Below are 19,880 nucleotides of genomic sequence, written 5' to 3' on the forward strand. Positions count from 1 at the left end.
CCCACATGCAACTGGACCCTCCGGGTTCGCTGTTCCTGAGCAAACCTAAAAGTAGCCCTAGCCGTCATCGGAGACGAGTGAAAAATCAGGCCCCAGGAAATGCGTTGCGAGCCCCTTTGGACCATCCAAAAGTGTCACCAAAGGAAGGCGTTGGGTACAAGTGAACTCCCCAGGGGAGCCTTTACGCAGCCCCACATGCAACTGGACCCTCCGGGTTCGATTTTTCATAGACAACCTAAACATATTCCTAGACGGCATGGGAGAAGACTGAAAAATCAGGCCCCAGAAAACGAGTTGCAAGCCCCTACGGCCATCTAAAAGTGTCACCAAAGGAAGGCTTTGGGTACAAGTGAACTCCCCAGGGGAGCCTTTACGCAGCCCCACATGCAACTGGACCCTCCGGGTTCGCTGTTTCCGAGTATCCCTAAACATGGACCTAGCTGTCATCGAAGACGACTGAAAAATCAGGCCCCAGGAAATGCCTTGCGAGCACCTTAGGACCATCCAAAAGTGCCCCCAAAGGAAGGCTTTGGGTACAAGTGAACTCCCCAGGGGAGCCTTTACGCAGCCCCACATGGACCCTCTGGGTTCGATTTTTCCTAGCAACCCTTAATATATCCCTAGCCAGCATGGGTGAAGACTGAAATACCGGGCCCCAGAAAACGCGTTGCAAGCCCCTTTCGCCCATCCAAAAGTGTCACCAAAGGAAGGCTTTGGGTACAAGTGAACTCCCCGGGGGAGCCTTTACGCAGCCCCACATGCAACTGGACCCTCCGGGTTCGATTTTTCCAAGCATCCCTAAACATAGCCCTAGCCGGCATCGAAGACGACTGAAAAATCGGGCCCCAGGAAATGCCTTGCGCGACCCGTTGGACCATCCAAAAGTGTCACGAAAGGAAGCCTTTGGGTACAAGTGAACTCCCCAGGGGAGCCTTTACGCAGCCCCACATGCAACTAGACCCTCCGAGATCGCTGTTCCTGAGCAAACCTAAACGTAGCCCTAGCTGTCATCGGAGACGACTGAAAAATCAGGCCCCAGGAAATGCGTTCCAAGCACTTTTTGCCCATTCAAAAGTGCCCCCAAAGGAAGGCTTTGGGTACAAGAGAACTCCCCAGGGGAGCCTTTACGCAGCCCCACATGCAACTGGACCCTCCGGGTTCGCTGTTCCTGAGCAAATCTAAACATAGCCCTAGCCGTCATCGGAGACGAGTGAAAAATCAGGCCCCAGGAAATGCCTTGCGGGCCCCTTTGGACCATCCAAAAGTGCCCCCAAAGGAAGGCTTTGGGTACAAGAGAACTCCCCAGGGGAGCCTTTACGCAGCCCCACATGCAACTGGACCCTCCGGGTTCGATTTCTCATAGCCATCCTAAATATATAACTAGCCGGCATGGGAGAAGACTGAAAAATCAGGCCCCAGAAAACGCGTTGCAAGCCCCTTTCGCCCATCCAATAGTGTCACCAACGGAAGGCTTTGGGTACAAGTGAACTCCCCAGGGGAGCCTTTACGCAGCCCCACATGCAACTGGACCCTCCGGGATCGCTGTTCCTGAGCAAACCTAAACGTAACCCTAGCCGTCATCGGAGACGTGTGAAAAATCAGGCCCCAGGAAATGCGTTCCAAGCCCTTTTTGCCCATCCAAAAGTGCCCCCAAAGGAAGGCTTTGGATACAAGTGAACTCCCCAGGGGAGCCTTTATGCAGCCCCACATGCGACTGGACCCTCCGGGTTCGCTGTTCCTGAGCAAAACTAAACGTAACCCTACCTGTCATCGGAGACGAGTGAAAAATCAGGCCCCAGGAAATGCCTTGCGAGCCCCTTTGAACCATCCAAAAGTGCCCCCAAAGGAAGGCTTTGGGTACAAGTGAACTCCCCAGGGGAGCCTTTACGCAGCCCCACATGCAACTGGACCCTCCGGGTTCGCTGTTCCTGAGCAAACCTAAAAGTAGCCCTAGCCGTCATCGGAGACGAGTGAAAAATCAGGCCCCAGGAAATGCGTTGCGAGCCCCTTTGGACCATCCAAAAGTGTCACCAAAGGAAGGCGTTGGGTACAAGTGAACTCCCCAGGGGAGCCTTTACGCAGCCCCACATGCAACTGGACCCTCCGGGTTCGATTTTTCATAGACAACCTAAACATATTCCTAGCCGGCATGGGAGAAGACTGAAAAATCAGGCCCCAGAAAACGAGTTGCAAGCCCCTACGGCCATCTAAAAGTGTCACCAAAGGAAGGCTTTGGGTACAAGTGAACTCCCCAGGGGAGCCTTTACGCAGCCCCACATGCAACTGGACCCTCCGGGTTCGCTGTTTCCGAGTATCCCTAAACATAGACCTAGCTGTCATCGAAGACGACTGAAAAATCAGGCCCCAGGAAATGCCTTGCGAGCACCTTAGGACCATTCAAAAGTGCCCCCAAAGGAAGGCTTTGGGTACAAGTGAACTCCCCAGGGGAGCCTTTACGCAGCCCCACATGGACCCTCTGGGTTCGATTTTTCCTAGCAACCCTTAATATATCCCTAGCCAGCATGGGTGAAGACTGAAATACCGGGCCCCAGAAAACGCGTTGCAAGCCCCTTTCGCCCATCCAAAAGTGTCACCAAAGGAAGGCTTTGGGTACAAGTGAACTCCCCGGGGGAGCCTTTACGCAGCCCCACATGCAACTGGACCCTCCGGGTTCGATTTTTCCAAGCATCCCTAAACATAGCCCTAGCCGGCATCGAAGACGACTGAAAAATCGGGCCCCAGGAAATGCCTTGCGCGACCCGTTGGACCATCCAAAAGTGTCACGAAAGGAAGCCTTTGGGTACAAGTGAACTCCCCAGGGGAGCCTTTACGCAGCCCCACATGCAACTAGACCCTCCGAGATCGCTGTTCCTGAGCAAACCTAAACGTAGCCCTAGCTGTCATCGGAGACGACTGAAAAATCAGGCCCCAGGAAATGCGTTCCAAGCACTTTTTGCCCATTCAAAAGTGCCCCCAAAGGAAGGCTTTGGGTACAAGACAACTCCCCAGGGGAGCCTTTACGCAGCCCCACATGCAACTGGACCCTCCGGGTTCGCTGTTCCTGAGCAAACCTAAACGTAGCCCTAGCCGTCATCAGAGACGAGTGAAAAATCAGGCCCCAGGAAATGCGTTCCAAGCCCTTTTTGCCCATCCAAAAGTGCCCCCAAAGGAAGGCTTTGGGTACAAGTGAACTCCCCAGGGGAGCCTTTACGCAGCCCCACATGCAACTGGACCCTCTGGGTTCGATTTTTCCTAGCAACCCTTAATATATCCCTAGCCAGCATGGGAGAAGACTGAGATACCGGGCCCCAGAAAACGCGTTGCAAGCCCCTTTCGCCCATCCAAAAGTGTCACCAAAGGAAGGCTTTGGGTACAAGTGAACTCCCCGGGGGAGCCTTTACGCAGCCCCACATGCAACTGGACCCTCCGGGTTCGATTTTTCCGAGCATCCCTAAACATATCCCTAGCCGGAATCGAAGACGACTGAAAAATCGGGCCCCAGGAAATGCCTTGCGGGCCCCTTTGGACCATCCAAAAGTGCCCCCAAAGGAAGGCTTTGGGTACAAGAGAACTCCCCAGGGGAGCCTTTACGCAGCCCCACATGCAACTGGACCCTCCGGGTTCGATTTTTCATAGCCATCCTAAATATATAACTAGCCGGCATGGGAGAAGACTGAAAAATCAGGCCCCAGAAAACGCGTTGCAAGCCCCTTTCGCACATCCAATAGTGTCACCAACGGAAGGCTTTGGGTACAAGTGAACTCCCCAGGGGAGCCTTTACGCAGCCCCACATGCAACTGGACCCTCCGGGATCGCTGTTCCTGAGCAAACCTAAACGTAACCCTAGCCGTCATCGGAGACGTGTGAAAAATCAGGCCCCAGGAAATGCGTTCCAAGCCCTTTTTGCCCATCCAAAAGTGCCCCCAAAGGAAGGCTTTGGATACAAGTGAACTCCCCAGGGGAGCCTTTATGCAGCCCCACATGCGACTGGACCCTCCGGGTTCGCTGTTCCTGAGCAAACCTAAACGTAACCCTAGCCGTCTTCGGAGATGAGTGAAAAATCAGGCCCCAGGAAATGCGTTCCAAGCCCTTTTTGCCCATCCAAAAGTGCCCCCAAAGGAAGGCTTTGGGTACATCTGAAGTTCCCAGGGGAGCCTTTACGCAGCCCCACATGCAACTGGACCCTCCGGGTTCGATTTTCCGAGCATCCCTAAACATAGCCCTAGCCGGCATCGAAGACGAGTGAAAAATCAGGTACCAGGAAATGCGTTGCGAGCCCTTTTCACCGATCCAAAAATGCCCCCAAAGGAAGGCTTTGGGTACAAGTGAACTCCCCAGGGGAGCCTTTAAGCAGCCCCACATGAAACTGGACCCTCCGGGTTCGCTGTTCCTGAGCAAACCTAAAAGTAGCCGTAGCCGTCATCGGAGACTAGTGAAAAATCAGGCCCCAGGAAATGCGTTGCGAGCCCCTTTGGACCATCCAAAAGTGTCACCAAAGGAAGGCGTTGGGTACAAGTGAACTCCCCAGGGGAGTCTTTACGCAGCCCCACATGCAACTGGACCCTCCGGGTTCGATTTTTCATAGACAACCTAAACATATTCCTAGCCGGCATGGGAGAAGACTGAAAAATCAGGCCCCAGAAAACGAGTTGCAAGCCCCTACGGCCATCTAAAAGTGTCACCAAAGGAAGGCTTTGGGTACAAGTGAACTCCCCAGGGGAGCCTTTACGCAGCCCCACATGCAACTGGACCCTCCGGGTTCGCTGTTTCCGAGTATCCCTAAACATAGACCTAGCTGTCATCGAAGACGACTGAAAAATCAGGCCCCAGGAAATGCCTTGCGAGCACCTTAGGACCATTCAAAAGTGCCCCCAAAGGAAGGCTTTGGGTACAAGTGAACTCCCCGGGGGAGCCTTTACGCAGCCCCACATGCAACTGGACCCTCCGGGTTCGATTTTTCCAAGCATCCCTAAACATAGCCCTAGCTGGCATCGAAGACGAGTGAAAAATCAGGTACCAGGAAATGCCTTGCGCGACCCGTTGGACCATCCAAAAGTGTCATGAAAGGAAGCCTTTGGGTACAAGTGAACTCCCCAGGGGAGCCTTTACGCAGCCCCACATGCAACTAGACCCTCCGAGATCGCTGTTCCTGAGCAAACCTAAACGTAGCACTAGCTGTCATCGGAGACGACTGAAAAATCAGGCCCCAGGAAATGCGTTCCAAGCACTTTTTGCCCATTCAAAAGTGCCCCCAAAGGAAGGCTTTGGGTACAAGAGAACTCCCCAGGGGAGCCTTTACGCAGCCCCACATGCAACTGGACCCTCCTGGTTCGCTGTTCCTGAGCAAACCTAAACGTAGCCCTAGCCGTCATCGGAGACGAGTGAAAAATCAGGCCCCAGGAAATGCGTTCCAAGCCCTTTTTGCCCATCCAAAAGTGCCCCCAAAGGAAGGCTTTGGGTACAAGTGAACTCCCCAGGGGAGCCTTTACGCAGCCCCACATGCAACTGGACCCTCTGGGTTCGATTTTTCCTAGCAACCCTTAATATATCCCTAGCCAGCATGGGAGAAGACTGAGATACCGGGCCCCAGAAAACGCGTTGCAAGCCCCTTTCGCCCATCCAAAAGTGTCAATAAAGGAAGGCTTTGGGTACAAGTGAACTCCCCGGGGGAGCCTTTACGCAGCCCCACATGCAACTGGACCCTCCGGGTTCGATTTTTCCGAGCATCCCTAAACATATCCCTAGCCGGCATCGAAGACGACTGAAAAATCGGGCCCCAGGAAATGCCTTGCGCGACCCTTTGGACCATCCAAAAGTGCCCCCAAAGGAAGGCTTTGGGTACAAGAGAACTCCCCAGGGGAGCCTTTACGCAGCCCCACATGCAACTGGACCCTCCGGGTTCGCTGTTTCCTAGTATCCCTAAACATAGCCCTAGCTGTCATTGAAGACGAGTGAAAAATCAGGCCCCATGAAATGCGTTGATAGCCCATTTGGACCATTCAAAAGTGCCCCCAAAGGAAGGCTTTGGGTACAAGTGAACTCCCCAGGGGAGCCTTTATGCAGCCCCACATGCAACTGGACCCTCCGGGTTCACTCTTTCTGAGTATCCCTAAACATAGCCCTAGCTGACATCGAAGACGATTGAAAAATCAGGCCCAAGGAAATGCGTTGCGAGCCCCTTAGGACCATCCAAAAGTGCCCCCAAAGGAAGGCTTTGGGTACAAGAGAACTCCCCTGGGGAGCCTTTATGCAGCCCCACATGCAACTGGACCCTCCGAGATCGCTCTTCCTGAGCAAACCTTAACGTAGCCCTAGCTGTCATCGGAGACGAGTGAAAAATCAGGCCCCAGGAAATGCATTGCGAGCCCCTTTGGACCATCCAAAAGTGCCCCCAAAGGAAGGCTTTGGGTACAAGTGAACTCCCCAGGGGATCCTTTACGCAGGCGCACATGCAACTGGACCCTCCGGGTTCAATTTTTCATAGCCACCCTAAATATATAACTAGCCGGCATGGGAGAAGACTGAAAAATCAGGCTCCAGAAAACGCGTTGCAAGCCCCTTTCGCCCATCCAATAGTGTCACCAACGGAAGGCTTTGGGTACAAGTGAACTCCCCAGGGGAGCCTTTACGCAGCCCCACATGCAACTGGACCCTCCGGGTTCGCTGTTCCTGAGCAAACCTAAACGTAACCCTAGCCGTCATCGGAGACGTGTGAAAAATCAGGCCCCAGGAAATGCATTCCAAGCCCTTTTTGCCCATCCAAAAGTGCCCCCAAAGGAAGGCTTTGGATACAAGTGAACTCCCCAGGGGAGCCTTTATGGAGCCCCACATGCGACTGGATCCTCCGGGTTCGCTGTTCCTGAGCAAACCTAAACGTAACCCTAGCCGTCTTCGGAGATGAGTGAAAAATCAGGCCCCAGGAAATGCGTTGCGTGCCCCTTTGGACCATCCTAAAGTGCCCCCAAAGGAAAGCTTTGGGTACATCTGAAGTTCCCAGGGGAGCCTTTACGCAGCCCCACATGCAACTGGACCCTCCGGGTTCGATTTTCCGAGCATCCCTAAACATAGCCCTAGCCGGCATCGAAGACGACTGAAAAATCAGGTACCAGGAAATGCGTTGCGAGCCCTTTTCACCGATCCAAAAATGCCCCCAAAGGAAGGCTTTGGGTACAAGTGAACTCCCCAGGGGAGCCTTTAAGCAGCCCCACATGCAACTGGACCCTCCGGGTTCGCTGCTCCTGAGCAAACCTTAACGTATCCCTAGCCGTCATCGGAGACGAGTGAAAAATCAGGCCCCAGGAAATGCGTTGCGAGCCCCTTTGGACCATCCAAAAGTGCCCCCAAAGGAAGGCTTTGGGTACAAGAGAACTCCCCAGGGGAGCCTTTACGCAGCCCCACATGCAACTGGACCCTCCGAGATCGCTGTTCCTGAGCAAACCTAAACGTAGCCCTAGCTGTCATCGCAGACGAATGAAAAATCAGGCCCCAGGAAATGCTTTGCGTGCCCCTTAGGACCATCCAAAAGTGCCCCCAAAGGAAGGCTTTGGGTACAAGTGAACTCCCCAGGGGAGCCTTTAAGCAGCCCCACATGCAACTGGACCCTCCGGGTTCGCTGTTTCCGAGCATCCCTAAACATAGCCCTAGCCGGCATCGAAGACGACTGAAAAATCGGGCCCCAGGAAATGCCTTGCTCTCCTGGTTTCAGTTAGAACAGAATTAATTTTCTTCCTAGTAGCTGGTGGAATGCTGTGTTTTGGCTTAGGATGAGAAGAGTGCTGATAACACCCCAATGCTTTAATTGTTGCAGAGCAGTGCTTATACTAAGCCAAGGACATCTCAGCCTTTTGCTCTGTCCTGCCAACGAGCATGCTGGGGGTGCAGTAAGAGCTGGGAGGGGACAGGCCCAGGACAGGTGACCCAAACTAGCCAAAGGGGTATTCCATACCATCTGATGTCATGCTAAACAATATATAGGGGTGGCTAGCCGGGGGGAGGGGGCCGGACTGCTCGGGGTTAGGCTGGGCATCGGTCAGCGGGTGGTGAGCAATTGCATTGTGCATCACTTGTTTGTACATACTATTATTACTTTCATATTATCACTATTGTATCATTATTATTATTATTGTTATTATTATTTTTGTTATTATTATTTTCCCTGTCTTATTAAACTGTCTTTATCTCAACTCACGGGCTTCACTTTCCATTTCTCTCCCCCGTCCCAGAGAGGGAGGGGGGAGGGTGAGCGAACGGCTGCGTGGTGTTTAGCTGCCGGCCGGGTTAAACCACGACAGTCTTTTTGGCGCCCAACGTGGGGCACGAAAGGTTGAGATAACGGCAGATCTGATCAGAGTGTGTTAAACTAAAATTGGTGTAAGAATTAGACCTGCTTAATAGTCACCTGTCATGATGCTGATTGCTTTAATCTCAACTCTGCTGCGCCTGTTTTCCAAATTGAGTATTATAGTACATTATTTTCCGTATTTGCTCTCTGTCGTGTTGTTTATCCTCTCCGGGCCCTGGTTTCAGATCATTATGGTACTGAGTGTTATAGCAATGGCTTATGAGACGATAAGATATCTGGTCATGACTCTAACTTGGTATTTATACTCAGTAACATCGTGGACTCTGTACTTTGGAAACAGTATCTTGGGAACTATTAGCAATTATACCTATTGTTTTTCTCCACTAGAGAGTCAATCTGTGGAGGGGAAAGGGGAAGATAATTTTTCTTACTTGATTACTCTCCCTTTCTCCTTCACCACCCCTGTATCCTCCTGGATCACTCTGCCTTCCTCCTTCACCACCCTCTTACCCCCTGAGCTTGTCACAATAGCTCTCCAAGATATTGAATATTTTTGGAATACTCAGAGTACCATAGTCTTGTTGTTCTGCCTCATGAATGCACTTCAGGTTCTGCTTAAAGTTAAACAACTACTTGGGAAGCTTATCCGGATATCTGCCCGGAGGCAGGATAGTTGTGGGTGGCAGGGAGTATGGGTGGATATGGGCAGGCATCTAGAGCAGTTGGCACCCCCAGTGTGTTGGAAATTCACCCCTGAACAATGGCAAAATCCTCAAAAACTGGCAGAATGCTTGAAAAAAAGGTGTCATGATTCTGGCAGTTCCAAAGTAACACAAATCATTATAACGTGCTGGGGCCTGGCTCATGCCTATCGAGCTGCCATTGATACTGCTATCAACTTAGTGACAGACCCTGCGGCCACTCCAAGCCCTGTGACAGATCCAACGGCCACTGTGACCCCTACGGTGGACTCGGCAGCCGCTCCAGATCCGGTTCCTGCAGCCGCTCCAGATCCAGCTCCTGCAGCCGCTCCAGTTCCAGCTCCTGCAGCCGCTCCAGTCCCAGTTCCTGCAGCCGTTCCAGTCCCAGCTCCTGCAGCCGCTCCAGTCCCAGTTCCTGCAGCCGCTCCAGTCCCAGCTCCTGCAGCCGTTCCAGCTCCAGCTCCTGCAGCCGCTCCAGTCCCAGCTCCTGCAGCCGCTCCAGTCCCAGTTCCTGCAACTGCTCCAGCTCCAGCTCCTGCAGCCGCTCCAGCTCCGGTTCCTGCAACTGCTCCAGCTCCTGCAGCCGCTCCAACTCCTGTGGCTGTGTCAGAGAAACGAGCTGTAGCAGTGCAAGTTGACCCTGCGGAGGGTATTCCAACCCCTGTGGCAGACCCTGTAACACGGTCAGAGAAACGAGCTGTAGCAGTGCAAGTTGATCCTGCAGAGGGTATTCCAACCCCTGTGGCAGACCCTGTAACAAAGTCAGAGAAACGAGCTGTGGCAGTGCAAGCTGCCCCTGCAGAGGGTATTCCAACCCCTGTGGCAGACCCTGTAACAAAGTCAGAGAAACGAGCAGTAGCAGTGCAAGCTGCCCCTGTAGAGAAGGTGAAAAAATGGTATAGAGATTCAGGTCGTTTAGAACGCAGAGAGTCTTCTGCCAATCCAGGTAAGGCTTCTGCCAAAACTAGGTATAGAGATGACGAAGATGACGACGACGCTGGGCCATCAAGGATTCAGGAGGAGGAAGATGAGGATGCCGAAAAAGCAACAGTAACTACCCGAAGCCTAAACGAACGTGAGCTACGAGATGTGCGAAAAGATTTTGGTCGCTGTATAGGTGAGCAGCTTGTCACCTGGCTGCTCCGGTGCTGGGACTCTGGAGCCAATTGTGTGGAATTAGACGGCAGGGAAGCCAAGCGGCTGGGATCCCTTGCTCGAGACGCCGGCATTGACAAAGCAATTGCAGATGGAGCACAATCCACCAGCCTCTGGAGGCGTCTCCTCTCAGCTGTGAGGGAAAGGTATCCCTTCAAGGAAGAACTTTTATGTCTACCAGGCAAGTGGACCACTATGGAGAAGGGAATCCAGTACCTGAGGGAATTAGCCGTACGGGAAGTGATTTATGAGGATCCAGACCTCAGACAAACATCTAAAGATCCAGATGAAGTCAAGTGTACACGGCCCATGTGGCGGAAGTTTGTACGGAGTGCACCATCATCATATGCCAGCTCATTGGCAATAATGGCCTGGAAAGAGGATGAGGAACCCACAGTGGATGAAGCGGCTAAACAACTCCGGCAGTACGAAGAAAGTCTTTCCTCTTCCTTACAGGCCTGCGTCTCAGCTGTGGAGAAACTTTCTGAAGAGGTCCACCAACTTAAAGAGAATCTATCTTCCCCCCAACCTGAACCAACCAGTGTCCAACGACCAAAAGAGAACACTTGGGAGAAACTTTCTGAAAAGGTTCACCAACTTGAAGAGAGATTATTCTCCTCTGTACCTGTACAAAGCAGTGTCTCAGCTGTCAGGGGTAGGCGTTCACCCACACAAGGAAGACAATATGGTGGGTACTCACCCCGTGCCACCCTGTGGTTTTACTTACGAGACCATGGAGAGGACATGAGAAAATGGGATGGAAAATCTACTGCGACCCTAGAGGCACGGGTACGTGAGTTGCAAAAGAAAACAATCAGGAAAAAGGGATTCTCTGAAAAGTTTGCTGCTCCAACTTCCAGCAGACAGTCCTTCAAACACAGAAACGAAGAAGATTCTGACCAGGATTAGGGGGGCCCTGCCTCCAGCCAGGGGGAGGAAAGGGACAATCGAGTTTATTGGACTGTGTGGATTCGATGGCCTGGCACGTCACACGCACAGAAGTATAAGGCTTTAGTAGACACTGGTGCACAATGTACTATAATGCCATCGAGCTATAAAGGACCAGAGCCCATCTATATTTGTGGAGTGACAGGGGGATCTCAGCAGTTGACTGTATTGGAGGCTGAAGTGAGTCTGACTGGGAATGAGTGGGAAAAGCACCGCATTGTGACTGGTCCGGATGCTCCATGTATCCTTGGCATAGACTATCTTAGAAGAGGATATTGCAAGGACCCAAAAGGGTTCCGGTGGGCTTTTGGTATAGCTGCCTTAGAGACAGAGGGCATTAAACAATTATCTACCTTGCCTGGTCTCTCAGAGGACCCCTCTGTTGTGGGGTTGCTGAGGGTCGAAGAACAGCAAGTGCCAATCGCTACCACAACTGTGCACCGGCGGCAATATCGCACTAACCGAGACTCCCTGATTCCCATCCATAAGCTAATTCGTCAATTGGAGAGCCAAGGAGTGATCAGCAAGACCCATTCACCTTTCAATAGTCCCATATGGCCAGTGCGAAAGTCTAATGGCGAGTGGAGACTAACAGTGGACTATCGTGGCCTGAACGAAGTCACGCCACCACTGAGTGCTGCAGTGCCGGACATGCTGGAACTTCAGTATGAACTTGAGTCAAAGGCAGCCAAGTGGTACGCCACAATTGATATCGCTAATGCATTTTTCTCCATCCCTCTAGCAGCAGAGTGCAGGCCACAATTTGCCTTCACTTGGAGGGGAGTCCAATATACTTGGAATCGGCTGCCCCAGGGGTGGAAACACAGCCCTACCATTTGCCATGGACTGATCCAATCTGCGCTAGAGCAGGGGGAAGCTCCTGAACACCTGCAGTACATCGATGACATTATTGTGTGGGGTGACACAGCAGAGGAAGTTTTCGAGAAAGGGAAGAAAATAGTCCAAATCCTTCTGAAAGCCGGTTTTGCCATAAAACAAAATAAAGTCAAAGGACCTGCACGAGAGATCCAGTTTTTAGGAATAAAATGGCAAGATGGACGTCGTCAAATCCCAATGGATGTGATCAACAAAATAACAGCTATGTCTCCACCAACTAACAAAAAAGAAACACAGACTTTCCTAGGTGTTGTGGGGTTTTGGAGAATGCACATCCCAAATTACAGTCTAATTGTAAACCCGCTCTACCAAGTAACCCGTAAGAAGAATGAGTTTGAATGGGGCCCTGAACAACGACAAGCCTTTGAACAAATCAAGCAGGAAATAGTCCATGCAGTAGCCCTTGGGCCAGTTCGAACAGGACCAGATGTAAAGAATGTGCTCTACACTGCAGCCGGGGAGAATGGCCCCACCTGGAGCCTCTGGCAGAAAGAACCTGGGGAAACTCGAGGTCGGCCTCTGGGGTTTTGGAGTCGGGGATACAGAGGATCTGAGGCCCGCTATACTCCAACTGAAAAGGAGATATTGGCAGCATATGAAGGAGTTCGATCTGCTTTGGAGGTGGTCGGTACTGAAGCGCAGCTCCTCCTAGCACCCCGATTGCCAGTACTAGGCTGGATGTTCAAGGGAAGGGTCCCCTCTACGCATCATGCAACTGATGCTACATGGAGCAAGTGGGTTGCACTGATTACTCAGCGGGCTCGAATAGGAAACCCCAGTCGCCCAGGAATATTGGAAGTGATCATGGACTGGCCAGAAGGCAAATACTTTGGGATATCATCAGAGGAGGAGGTGGGTCGTGCTGAAGAAGCCCCGCTGTACAACCAGTTACCAGAGAATGAAAAGAAATATGCCCTGTTCACTGATGGGTCCTGTCGTATTGTGGGGAAGCATCGAAGATGGAAGGCTGCTGTATGGAGTCCTACGCGACGAGTTGCAGAAGCTGCTGAGGGAGAAGGTGAATCAAGTCAGTTTGCAGAAGTGAAAGCCATTCAGCTGGCTTTAGACATTGCTGAACGAGAAAAATGGCCAGTTCTCTATCTCTACACCGATTCATGGATGGTAGCAAATGCCCTGTGGGGATGGTTACAGCAATGGAAGCAAAACAACTGGCAGCGTAGGGGCAAACCCATCTGGGCTGCTGCATTGTGGCAAGATATTGCTGCTCGGGTAGAGAACCTGGCTGTGAAAGTACGCCACGTAGATGCTCATGTGCCCAAGAATCGGGCTACTGAAGAACATCAAAACAACCAGCAGGTAGATCAGGCTGCTAAGATTGAAGTAGCTCAGGTGGACCTGGATTGGCAGCATAAAGGTGAATTATTTATAGCCCGATGGGCCCATGACACCTCAGGCCATCAAGGTAGAGATGCAACATACAGATGGGCTCGTGATCGAGGGGTGGACTTGACCATGGACGCTATAGCACAGGTTATTCATGACTGTGAAACATGTGCTGCAATCAAGCAAGCCAAACGGTCAAAGCCTCTTTGGTATGGAGGACGGTGGCTGAAATATAAATATGGAGAGGCCTGGCAGATTGATTACATCACACTCCCTCAAACTCGTAATGGCAAGCGCCACGTACTTACAATGGTGGAAGCAACCACCGGATGGCTGGAAACATACCCGGTGCCTCATGCCACCGCCCGGAATACCATCCTGGGCCTTGAAAAGCAAGTCCTATGGCGACATGGCACCCCAGAAAGAATAGAGTCAGACAATGGGACTCACTTCCGAAACAACCTTATAGACACTTGGGCCAAAGAACATGGTATTGAATGGGTGTATCACATCCCCTATCATGCACCAGCCTCCGGGAAAGTTGAACGATACAATGGCCTGTTAAAGACTACCTTGAAAGCAATGGGCGCTGGGACGTTCAAAAACTGGGATACGCATTTGGCAAAGGCCACCTGGTTAGTCAATACTAGGGGATCTACCAACCGAGCTGGACCTGCCCAATCAAACCTGTTACGTACTGTAGATGGGGATAAAGTTCCTGTAGTGCATGTAAAAAATATGCTGGGTAAAACAGTCTGGGCTACTCCTGCCTCAGGAAAAGGCAAACCTATTCGTGGAATTGTTTTCGCTCAGGGACCTGGATACACTTGGTGGGTGATGCAAAAGAACGGAGAGGTCCGGTGTGTACCTCAAGGAGATTTAATACTGGGTGAGAATAGCCCATGAACTGAATTGTACCGTGTTAATTAGTATATTATACTGTATGTTATCACTACCATGATTACTATAGGTGACTAATTAGAATGTATGGAAAAGAGTGTAACCTGAGCATGACATAAATGGTATGGAATAAGGGGTGGATAGATGTCCTGGTTTCAGTTAGAACAGAATTAATTTTCTTCCTAGTAGCTGGTGGAATGCTGTGTTTTGGCTTAGGATGAGAAGAGTGCTGATAACACCCCAATGCTTTAATTGTTGCAGAGCAGTGCTTATACTAAGCCAAGGACATCTCAGCCTTTTGCTCTGTCCTGCCAACGGGCAGGCTGGGGGTGCAGTAAGAGCTGGGAGGGGACAGACCCAGGACAGGTGACCCAAACTAGCCAAAGGGGTATTCCATACCATCTGACGTCATGCTAAACAATATATAGGGGTGGCTAGCCGGGCGGAGGGGGCCGGACTGCTCGGGGTTAGGCTGGGCATCGGTCAGCGGGTGGTGAGCAATTGCATTGTGCATCACTTGTTTGTACATACTATTATTACTTTCATATTATCATTATTGTATCATTATTATTATTATTGTTATTATTATTTTTGTTATTATTATTTTCCCTGTCTTATTAAACTGTCTTTATCTCAACTCACGGGCTTCACTTTCCATTTCTCTCCCCCGTCCCAGAGAGGGAGGGGGGAGGGTGAGCGAACGGCTGCGTGGTGTTTAGCTGCCGGCCGGGTTAAACCACGACACTTGCGCGACCCTTTGGACCATCCAAAAGTGCCCCCAAAGGAAGGCTTTGGGTACAAGTGAACTCCCCAGGGGAGCCTTTACGCAGCCCCACAAGCAACTGGACCCTCCGGGTTCGCTGTTTCTGAGTATCCCTAAACATAGCCCTAGCTAACATCGAAGACGATTGAAAAATCAGGCCCAAGGAAATGCGTTGCGAGCCCCTTAGGACCATCCAAAAGTGCCCCCAAAGGAAGGCTTTGGGTACAAGAGAACTCCCCTGGGGAGCCTTTATGCAGCCCCACATACAACTGGACCCTCCGAGATCGCTCTTCCTGAGCAAACCTAAACGTAGCCCTAGCTGTCATCGGAGACGAGTGAAAAATCAGGCCCCAGGAAATGCATTGCGAGCCCCTTTGGACCATCCAAAAGTGCCCCCAAAGGAAGGCTTTGGGTACAAGTGAACTCCCCAGGGGAGCCTTTACGCAGCCCCACATGCAACTGGACCCTCCGGGTTCGATTTTTCATAGCCACCCTAAATATATACCTAGCTGGCATGGGAGAAGACGGAAAAATCAGGCCCCAGAAAACGCGTTGCAAGCCCCTTTCGCCCATCCAATAGTGTCACCAACGGAAGGCTTTGGGTACAACTGAACTCCCCAGGGGAGCCTTTATGCAGCCCCACATGCAACTGGACCCTCCGGGTTCGCTGTTCCTGAGCAAACCTAAACATAACCCAAGCCGTCATCGGAGACGTGTGAAAAATCAGGCCCCAGGAAATGCGTTCCAAGCCCTTTTTGCCCATCCAAAAGTGCCCCCAAAGGAAGGCTTTGGATACAAGTGAACTCCCCAGGGGAGCCTTTACGCAGCCCCACATGCGACTGGACCCTCCGGGTTCCCTGTTCCTGAGCAAACCTAAACGTAACCCTAGCCGTCTTCGGAGATGAGTGAAAAATCAGGCCCCAGGAAATGCGTTGCCAGCCCCTTTGGACCATCCTAAAGTGCCCCCAAAGGAAAGCTTTGGGTACATCTGAAGTTCCCAGGGGAGCCTTTACGCAGCCCCACATGCAACTGGACCCTCCGGGTTCGATTTTCCGAGCATCCCTAAACATAGCCCTAGCCGGCATCGAAGACGACTGAAAAATCAGGCCCCAGGAAATGCATTGCGAGCCCTTTTCACCCATCCAAAAATGCCCCCAAAGGAAGGCTTTGGGTACAAGTGAACTCCCCAGGGGAGCCTTTAAGCAGCCCCACATGCAACTGGACCCTCCGGGTTCGCTGTTCCTGAGCAAACCTAAACGTATCCCTAGCCCGAGGAGATGCCTTGCGGGCCCCTTTGGACCATCCAAAAGTGCCACCAAAGGAAGGCGTTGGGTACATGAGACCTCCCCAGGGAAGCCTTTACGCAGCCCCACATGCAACTGGACCCTTCGGGTTCGATTTTTCCGAGCAACCCTAAATATATCCCTTGCCGGCATGGGAGAAGACTGAAAAACCGGGCCCCAGAAAACACGTTGCAAGCCCCTTTCGCACATCCAAAAGTGTCACAAAAGGAAGGCTTTGGGTACAAGTGAACTCCCCAGGGGAGCCTTTACGCAGCCCCACAAGCAACTGGACCCTCCGGGTTCGCTGTTTCTGAGTATCCCTAAACATAGCCCTAGCTGACATCGAAGACGACTGACAAATCAGGCCCAAGGAAATGCGTTGCGAGCCCCTTTGGACCATCCAAAAGTGCCCCCAAAGGAAGGCTTTGGGTACAAGAGAACTCCCCAGGGGAGCCTTTATGCAGCCCCACATGCAACTGGACCCTCCGGGTTCGCTGTTCCTGAGCAAACCTAAACGTAGCCCTAGCCGTCATCGGAGACGAGTGAAAAATCAGGCCCCAGGAAATGCGTTGTGAGCCCCTTTGGACCATCCAAAAGTGTCCCCAAAGGAAGGCTTTGGGTACATCTGATGTTCCCAGGGGAGCCTTTACGCAGCCCCACATGCAACTGGACCCTCCGGGTTCGATTTTTCATAGCCACCCTAAATATATACCTAGCCGGCATAGGAGAAGACTGAAAAATCAGGCCCCAGAAAACGCGTTGCAAGCCCCTTTGGAACATCCAAAAGTGCCCCCAAAGGAAGGCTTTGGGTATATCTGAAGTTCCGAGGGGAGCCTTTACGCAGCCCCACATGCAACTGGACCCTCCGAGATCGCTGTTCCTGAGCAAACCTAAACGTAGCCCTAGCTGTCATCGCAGACGAATGAAAAATCAGGCCCCAGGAAATGCGTTCCAAGACCTTTTCACCCATCCAAAAGTGCCCCCAAAGGAAGGCTTTGGGTACAAGTGAACTCCCCAGGGGAGCCTTTACGCAGCCCCACATGCAACTGGACCCTCCGAGATCTCTGTTCCTGAGCAAACCTAAACGTAGCACTAGCCGTCATCGGAGACGAGTGAAAAATCAGGCCCCAGGAAATGCCTTGCGAGCCCCTTTGGACCATCCAAAAGTGCCCCCAAAGGAAGGCTTTGGGTACAAGTGAACTCTTCAGGGGAGCCTTTACGCAGCCCCACATGCAACTGGACCCCCCGAGATCGCTGTTCCTGAGCAACCCTAAACGTAGCCCTAGCCGTCATCGGAGACGAGTGAAAAATCAGGCCCCAGGAAATGCCTTGCGAGCCCCTTTGGACCATCCAAAAGTGCCCCCAAAGGAAGGCTTTGGGTACAAGTGAACTCCCCAGGGGAGCCTTTACGCAGCCCCACATGCAACTGGACCCTCCGGGATCGCTGTTCCTGAGCAAACCTAAACGTATCCCTAGCCGTCATTGGAGACGACTGAAAAATCAGGCCCCAGGAAATGCGTTGCGAGCCCCTTTGGAACATCCAAAAGTGCCCCCAAAGGAAGGCTTTGGGTATATCTGAAGTTCCGAGGGGAGCCTTTATGCAGCCCCACATGCAACTGGACCCTCCGGGTTCGCTGTTTCCGAGTATCCCTAAACATATCCCTAGACGTCATCGGAGAGGAGTGAAAAATCAGGCCCTAGGAAATGCGTTCCAAGCCATTTTCCCCCTCCAAAAGTGCCCCAAAGGAAGGCTTTGGGTACAAGTGAACTCCCCAGGGGAGCCTTTACGCAGCCCCACATGCAACTGGACCCTCCGGGTTCGCTGTTTCCGAGTATCCGTAAACGTATCCCTAGCCGTCATCGGAGACGAGTGAAAAATCAGGCCCCAGGAAATGCGTTGCAAGCCTGTTTCGCCCATCCAAAAGTGCCCCCAAAGGAAGGCTTTGGCTACAAGAAAACTCCCCAGGGGAGCCTTTACGCAGCCCCTCATGCAACTGGACCATCCGGGATCGCTGTTCCTGAGCAAACCTAAACGTAGCCCTAGCTGTCTTCGAAGACGACTGAAAAATCAGGCCCCAAGAAATGTGTTCCAAGCCATTTTCGCCCATCCAAAAGTGCCCCCAAAGGAAGGCTTTGGGTACAAGTGAACTCCCCAGGGGAGCCTTTACACAGCCCCACATGCAACTGGACCATCCGGGTTCGCTGTTCCTGAGCAAACCTCAATGTAAACCTCGCCGTCATCGGAGACGAGTGAAAAATCAGGCCCCAGGAAATGCGTTGCGTGCCCCTTTGGACCATCCAAAAGTGCCCCCAAAGGAAGGCTTTACGTATATCTGAAGTTCCCAGGGGAGCCTTTACGCAGCCCCACATGCAACTGGACACTCCGGATTCGCTGTTCCTGAGCAAACCTAAACGTAGCCCTAGCCGTCATCGGAGACGAGTGAAAAATCAGGCCCCAGGAAATGTCTTGCGAGCCCCTTTGGACCATCCAAAAGTGTCCCCAAAGGAAGGTTTGGGTACAAGTGAACTCCCCAGGGGAGCCTTTACGCAGCCCCACATGCAACTGGACCCTCCAGGTTCGCTGTTCCTGAGCAAACCTAAACGTAGCCCTAGCCGTCATCGGAGACGAGTGAAAAATCAGGCCCCAGGAAATGCGTTGCGTGCCCCTTTGGACCATCCAAAAGTGCCCCCAAAGGAAGGCTTCGGGTACAAGTGAACTCCCCAGGGGAGCCTTTACGCAGCCCCACATGCAACTGGACCCTCCGGGTTCGCTGTTTCCGAGTATCCCTAATCATAGCCCTAGCCGTCATCGAAGACGTCTGAAAAATCAGGCCCCAGGAAATGCCTTGTGAGCCCCTTTGGACCATCCAAAAGTACCCCCAAAGGAAGGCTTTGGGTATATCTGAAGTTCCCAGGGGAGTCTTTACGCAGCCCCACATGCAACTGGACCCTCCGGGTTCGCTGTTCCTGAGCAAACCTAAACGTAGCCCTAGCTGTCATCGGAGACGAGTGAAAAATCAGGCCCCAGGAAATGCCTTGCGAGCCCCTTTGGACCATCCGAAAGTGCCCCCAAAGGAAGGTTTTGGGTACAAGTGAACTCCCCAGGGGAGCCTTTACGCAGCCCCACATGCAACTGGACCCTCCGGGTTCGCTGATCCCGAGTATCCCTAAACATATCCCTAGCCGGCATCGGAGACGAGTGAAAAATCTGGCCCCAGGAAATGCGTTTCAAGCCCTTTTTGCCCATCCAAAAGTGCCCCCAAAGGAAGGCTTTGGGTACAAGAGAACTCCCCAGGGGAGCCTTTACGCAGCCCCACATGCAACTGGACACTCTGTGTTCGATTTTTCTGAGCAACCCTTAATATATCCCTAGCCGGCATGGGAGAAGACTGAAAAACCTGGCCCCAGAAAACGCGTTGCAAGCCCCTTTCGCACATCCAAAAGTGTCACCAAAGGAAGGCTTTGGGTACAAGTGAACTCCCCAGGGGATCCTTTACGCAGCCCCACATGCAACTGGACCCTCCGGGTTCGATTTTTCCGAGCATCCCTAAACATAGCCCTAGCCAGCATCGAATTTGACTGAAAAA

General features: G+C 52.2%; 1 pseudogene; it reads left to right on the forward strand.

The window, feature by feature from the left end:
• The window catches only part of LOC139998590 (kinesin-like protein KIF27), a 245,777-nt pseudogene extending 234,710 nt beyond the window's left edge, over nucleotides 1-11,067 (forward strand).
• The last annotated feature ends 8,813 nt before the right edge of the window (nucleotides 11,068-19,880 follow it).

The sequence above is a fragment of the Anas platyrhynchos genome, chromosome 38, assembly GCF_047663525.1.
Source record: "Anas platyrhynchos isolate ZD024472 breed Pekin duck chromosome 38, IASCAAS_PekinDuck_T2T, whole genome shotgun sequence".
Classification (NCBI taxonomy): domain Eukaryota; kingdom Metazoa; phylum Chordata; class Aves; order Anseriformes; family Anatidae; genus Anas; species Anas platyrhynchos.